This window comes from Oncorhynchus tshawytscha, linkage group LG08 (genome assembly GCF_018296145.1).
Source record: "Oncorhynchus tshawytscha isolate Ot180627B linkage group LG08, Otsh_v2.0, whole genome shotgun sequence".
In the NCBI taxonomy this organism is placed as follows: domain Eukaryota; kingdom Metazoa; phylum Chordata; class Actinopteri; order Salmoniformes; family Salmonidae; genus Oncorhynchus; species Oncorhynchus tshawytscha.
The window spans coordinates 64,798,156-64,804,877 of record NC_056436.1 but is presented as its reverse complement, the minus strand read 5'-3'; positions in this window follow the sequence as shown (position 1 = coordinate 64,804,877).

The following is a 6,722-nucleotide window of genomic DNA, read 5'->3' as shown; positions in this document are numbered from 1 at the left end:
CCAGAATGTTTCAAAAGTAGTAGATAATGAGAAATTAGGTCCAGAATGTTTCAAAAGTAGTAGATAATGAGAAATGAGGTCCAGAATGTTTCAAAAGTAGTAGATAATGAGAAATTAGGTCCAGAATGTTTCAAAAGTCGTAGATAATGAGAAATTAGGTCCAGAATGTTTCAAAAAGTTACTTGCTTTTATTATTTTCTATGCATTCAAAATCACAAATACCTTTGGAAGTTACAGTAAGAAGGGAAGTGTCTATGCTACAGTTTCCCTGATTAAAGCCATCCCAAACTCATTTCTGTATCTCACAAGCAACATAAAATAAAACACTTCAATATACTGTACTATATACTCCTTTCAAATGTTTAACAATAACACTAGAATAGCCTTGTCTCGAGGGACTACCCTTCAAGTTAATGTTCCTCCCTCCCGCACTCTCCGTTTTTTTAGCTTACTTTATTATTTCATGTCTTTTGCTTCTGATATTATTATATAGACCAGACTGTTGTCTCTTTCCAATTATATCTGACATTTGATTGTCCATTTTTTATATTCTTCTACATATTCCTTGCTAATATGCACTGACGCCCTATTCGCCAGTATCTAATCAACTATCTGCTTGCACCTGTTGTGCCTGTTACGCACATAAACTGTCTTCATAATTTGTTTGTACAGCACTGATGAAGGCATGAGGTCAAAATGTATAATCCGTTTTTGTTTTCTAGCACCTTTTTGTATTCTTTGGAGCATTGATTAAATTAAGTGCATTATTTGGTTATTCCTTTTCATGGTTTTGAGTGCAAGTACCTTTTGAACTCTACATACAGTGCCAGTCAAATGTTTGGACACACCCACTCATTCAAGGGTTTTTCTTAATCTTTACTGTTTTCTACATTGTAGAATAATAGTGAAGACATCAAAACTATGAAATAACTCATCTGGAATAATGTAGTAACGAAAAAATGGTTAAACTAATCAAAATATATATATTCTTCATAGTAGCTACACTTTGCCTTGATGACAGCGTTGCACACTCTTGGCATCCTCTCAACCAGCTTCACCTGGAATGCTTTTCCAACAGTCTTGAAGGAATTCCAACATATGCTTAGAACGTGTTGGTTGCTTTTCCTTCACTCTGCGATCCAACTCATCCCAAAACATCTCAAATGGGTTAAGGTCGAGTGATTGTGGAAGCCAGGTCATCTGATGCAGCACCCCATCACTCTCCTTCTTGGTCAAATAGCCCTTACACAATCTGAAGTTGTGTTGGGTCATTGTCCTGTTGAAAATCAAATGATCCCACTAAGCACAAACCAGATGGGATGGCATATTGCTGCAGAATGCTGTGGAAGCCATGCTGGTTAAGTGTGCCTTGAATTCAAAATAAATCACAGACTGTGTCACCAGCAAAGCACCATCACACCTCCTCCTCCAACCTTCACGGTGGGAACAACACGTGCGGAGATCATCCGTTCACCTACTTTGCGTCTCACAAAGACACGGCGGTTGGAACCAAAAATCCAACATTTTGACTCATCAGACCAAAGGGCAGATTTCCACTGCTCTAGTGTTTCTTGTTCAAAGCAAGTCTCTTCTTCTTATTGGTGTACTTTTATAATGGTGTCTTTGCAGCAATTCAACCATGAAGGCCTGATTCACGCAGTCTCCTCTGAACAGTTGATGTTGAGATGTTTCTGTTACTTGAACTCTGTGAAACATTTATTTGGGATGCATTTTCTGAGACTGGTAACTCTAATGAACGTATCCTCTGCAGCAGAGGTAACTCTGGGTCTTCCTTTCTTCCTGTGGTGGTCCTCATGAGAACTTGTTTCATCATAGAGCTTGATGGTTTTTGCAACTTCACTTTCAAAGTTCTTGAAATTTACCGCATTGACTGACCTTTATGTCTAAAAGTAATGATGGACTGTCGTTTCTCTTTGCTTATTTGAGCTGTTCTTGCCATAATATGGACTTGGTCTTTTACCAAATAGGGCTTTCTTCTGTATATCACCCTTACCTTGTCACATCACAACTGATTGGCTCAAACGCATTAAGAAGGGCAAAGAATCCACAAATGAAATTTTAACAAGGGACTCCTGTTAATTGAAATGCATTCCAGGTGACTAACTCATCGCCCATCATTCTAGGAAGTAGGAGACAGATCTGGTGACGTGAGATGTGGTCTATGACATTGTGATGTTTGACTGACTACACCTCAACATTGGCTCTTCATGAAGGGAAGTGCTACAGTCTGCGTGATAACATTTCTTTCAGTGGACCCATAGAAAAGTCAGAAAACCCTGCACATTGTCACTTCGTTTGTTGTGCTTTTAAAAAAAAGTAGTAGATAATGAAAATGACACACAATGACTGTTTTTCAAATAACCCAACAGATGATTTAATGTTGATGGATTTGGTTATAAATCTATGTACCAACTACAGTAGACTATGAAAATAAAAATGACTCCTGTTGAATGACTACACACAAAATGCATTTCTCATTATTTTGATTATTAAGCAGTCACATATTTGTAGGTCAGCCAGAGCAATATGTAGAGCTTGTCAAAGTTACCATTTGTAATAATTATTTGGCAAGTTATTAAAATGAGGTCCAGAATGTTTTAAAAGTAGTAGATAACGAGAAATGACGTCCAGAATGTTTCAAAAATGGTATATTCTGAAAAATAATGTCCAGGATTTTTTTAAAGTAATAGTTCATAGAAAATGAGGTCCAGAATGTTTTAAAAGTTGCTTGCTTGTATTTCTATGAATTCAAAATCACACAAATACACTATATTAAAGCATAATAAAGTGAAGAAGGAAAGCGTTTTGTTACCTTTCACCATTTAACAAGTCTTCCCAATATCATACATTTAGGTTACTGTATGTCACAAGCAACATAAAACAAAACACTGCAATGCAATACACTGTACTATAAGCTCAGTATAAATTCTAAATGATAATAAAAGCCTAATTAAACCTTTTATTAAAGAGCAAAAACAAATATTTTCAATGATTGGCAATATTAAATCATCATCATGTAATCTCTGTCACGCCCTGGTCAAAGTATTTTGTGTTTATCTTTATGTATTTGGTCAGGCCAGGGTGTGGCATGGGGTTTTTGTAATTGTGGTGTGTTTGTCTTGGGGTTTTGGTGGTGGTATTGGGATTGTAGCTTAGTGGGTTGTCTAGCAAGGTCTATGGCTGTCTGGAGTGGTTCTCAATCAGAGGCAGGTGCTTATCGTTGTCTCTGATTGGGAACCATATTTAGGCAGCCATATTCTTTGAGTTTGTCGTGGGTGATTGTCCTTAGTGTCTTACTTGTACTCTCTGTTAGTTTGCACTAGATAGGCTGTTTTCGGTTTTCATTACGTTTATTGTTTTGTCGTGTTTAGTGTTTAGTCGTGTTTAGTGTTTAGTCGTGTTTACGTTTTGTTTAATAAATATGGATCGCAATCGACACGCTGCAGTTTGGTCCGACTCTCCTTCATCACCACTAGAAAACCGTTACAGAATCACCCACCACCAACGGACCAAGCAGCGTGTTAACAGGCAGGAACCACAGGAGAGGCAACAGAGGCAGTAGCAGCAGGAGCAGCAGCAGCTGCAGTGGGAGAGGCTGCACCACCTGGAGAAATGGACATGGGAGGAAGAACTGGACGGTAAAGGACCCTGGGCTCAGCCTGGAGAATATCGCCGCCCCAAGGAAGAACTGGAGGCGGCGAAAGCTGAGAGGCGCAGATATGAGGAGGCAGCACGGCGTAGCGGATGGAAGCCTGAGAATCAGCCCCAAAAATTTCTTGGGGGGCTCAGGGAGAGTGTGGCAGAGTCAGGAGTCAGACCTGAGCCAACTCTCCCTGTTTATCGTGAGGAGCCAAGGAGGAGACCAGAACCAGAGACTGTGAAGGAGTTAATGGGGAAATTGGAGGAGAGAGAAATGAGGGAGTTGCTGTGTTGGTGCTTTTTGCATGGAATTCGCCCGACGGAACGTGTTGGGGATTTGATGGCACCTGGGTTAGCGCTCCATACTCGTCCTGAGGTGCGTGTTAGTCGGCTGGTGAAGTTGGTGCCAGCCTCACGCACCAGGCCTCCTGTGCACATCCCTAGCCTTGCACATCCTGTGCCAACACTGCTCTCAAGATCTCCAGTACGCCTTCACGGTCTAGCCCATCCTGTGCCACCTCCACACTCCAGTCCTCCGGTAGCAGCTCCCCGCTCCAGGCTTCCTGTGCGTGTCCTCGGTCCAGTACCACCAGTACCAGCACCACGCATCAGGCCTACAGTGCGCCTCGCCTCTCTAGCGCTGTTAGAGCTTTCCTCATCTCCAGCGCTGCCGGAGCCTCCCGCCTGTTCAGCGCAGCCAGAGCCTTCCTCCTCTACAGCGCTGCCGGAGCCTCCCGCCTGTTTAGCGCAGCCAGAGCCTTTCTCCTCTCCTGCGCTGCCGGAGTCTCCCGCCTATCTAGCGCTGTTAGAGCCTTCCTCATCTCCAGCGCTGCCAGAGTCTCCCGCCTGTTTAGCGCAGCCAGAGCCTTCCTCCTCTACAGCGCTGCCGGAGCCTCCCGCCTGTTTAGCGCAGCCAGAGCCTTTCTCCTCTCCTACGCTGCCGGAGTCTCCCGCCTGTTCAGCGCAGCCAGAGCCTTTCTCCTCTCCTACGCTGCCGGAGTCTCCCGCCTGTTCAGCGCAGCCAGAGCTGCCAGTCTACATGGAGCAGCCAGAGCTGCCAGTCTGCATGAAGCAGCCAGAGCTGTCAGTCTGCATGGAACAGTCAGAGCTGTCAGTCTGCATGGAGCAGCCAGAGCTGTCAGTCTACATGAAGCAGCCCGAGCTGCCAGTCTGCATGAAGCAGTCAGTCTACATGGAGCAGCCAGAGCTGTCAGTCCGCATGGAGCAGCCAGAGCTGTCAGTCTACATGAAGCAGCCCGAGCTGCCAGTCTGCATGAAGCAGCCAGTCTACATGGAGCAGCCAGAGCTGTCAGTCTGCATGGAGCAGCCAGAGCTGCCAGTCTGCATGAAGCAGCCAGTCTGCATGGAGCAGCCAGAGCTGTCAGTCTGCATGGAGCAGCCAGAGCTGTCAGTCTGCATGGAGCAGCCAGAGCTGCCAGTCTGCATGAAGCAGCCAGAGCTGTCAGTCTGCATGGAGCAGCCAGAGCGGCCAGTCTGCATGGAGCTGCCAGTCTGCAAGGAGCAGCCAGAGCTGTCAGTCTACATGAAGCAGCCCGAGCTGCCAGTCTGTATGAAGCAGCCAGTCTACATGGAGCAGCCAGAGCTGCCAGTCTGCATGAAGCAGCCAGAGCTGTCAGTCTGCATGGAACAGTCAGAGCTGTCAGTCTGCATGGAGCAGCCAGAGCTGTCAGTCTACATGAAGCAGCCCGAGCTGCCAGTCTGCATGAAGCAGTCAGTCTACATGGAGCAGCCAGAGCTGTCAGTCCGCATGGAGCAGCCAGAGCTGTCAGTCTACATGAAGCAGCCCGAGCTGCCAGTCTGCATGAAGCAGCCAGTCTACATGGAGCAGCCAGAGATGTCAGTCTGCATGAAGCAGCCAGAGCTGTCAGTCTGCATAGAGCAGCCAGTCTGCATGGAGCTGCCAGTCTGCATGGAGCTGCCAGTCTGCATGGAGCTGCCAGTCTGCAAGGAGCTGTCAGTCTGCACGGAGCTGTCAGTCTGCACGGAGCTGCCAGTCTGTAAGGAGCTGCCAGTCTGCAAGGAGCTGCCAGTCAGCCCGGAGCCGCCAGAGCGGTCAGTCTGTAAGAAGCCGCCAGAGCTGTCAGCCTATATGGAGCAGCTAGTGCCGCCAGTCTGCCCAGCGCCGCCAGTGCCCCCAGTCTGCCCAGCGTCGCCAGTCTGCCCAGCGCCGTCAGTTTGCCCAGCATCGCCAGTCTGCCCAGCATCGCCAGTCTGCCCAGCGTCGCCAGTCTGCCCAGCGCCGTCAGTCTGCCCAGCATCACCAGTCTGCCCAGCATCGCCAGTCTGCCCAGCGTCGTCAGTCTGCCCAGCGTCGTCAGTCTGCCCAGCGTCGTCAGTCTGCCCAGCACCGCCAGTCTGCCCAGCACCGCCAGTATGCCCAGCGCCGCCAGTCTGCCCAGCGCCGCCAGTCTGCCCAGCAACGCCAGTCTGCCCAGCGCCGCCAGTCTGCCCAGCGCCGCCAGTCTGCCCAGCGCCGCCAGTCTGCCCAGCGCCGCCAGATCTACCAGTCAGCCAGACTCTTCCAGATCTGCCAGTCAACCAGACTCTTCCAGATCTGCCAGTCAACCAGACTCTTCCAGATCTGCCAGTCAACCAGACTCTTCCAGATCTGCCAGTCAACCAGACTCTTCCAGATCTGCCAGTCAACCAGACTCTTCCAGATCTGCCAGTCAACAAGACTCTTCCAGAGCTGCCAGTCAGCCAGGATCTGCCAGTCAGCCAGGATCTGCCAGTCAGCCAGGATCTGCTGAAACCACCAGCCAGCCAGGAGCTGGTAGATCTATCTACCTGCCTGAGCTTCCTCTCACTCCTGAGCTTCCTCTCACTCCTGAGCTTCCTCTCACTCCTGAGCTTCCTCTCACTCCTGAGCTTCCTCTCACTCCTGAGCTTCCTCTCACTCCTGAGCTTCCTCTCACTCCTGAGCTTCCTCTCACTCCTGAGCTTTCTCTCACTCCCGAGCTTCCCCTCAGTCCCGAGCTGCCTCGGTCCCGAGCTGTCCTTCAGTCCCGATCTGCTCCTCAGTCCAGTGGGATTCTGGGTGG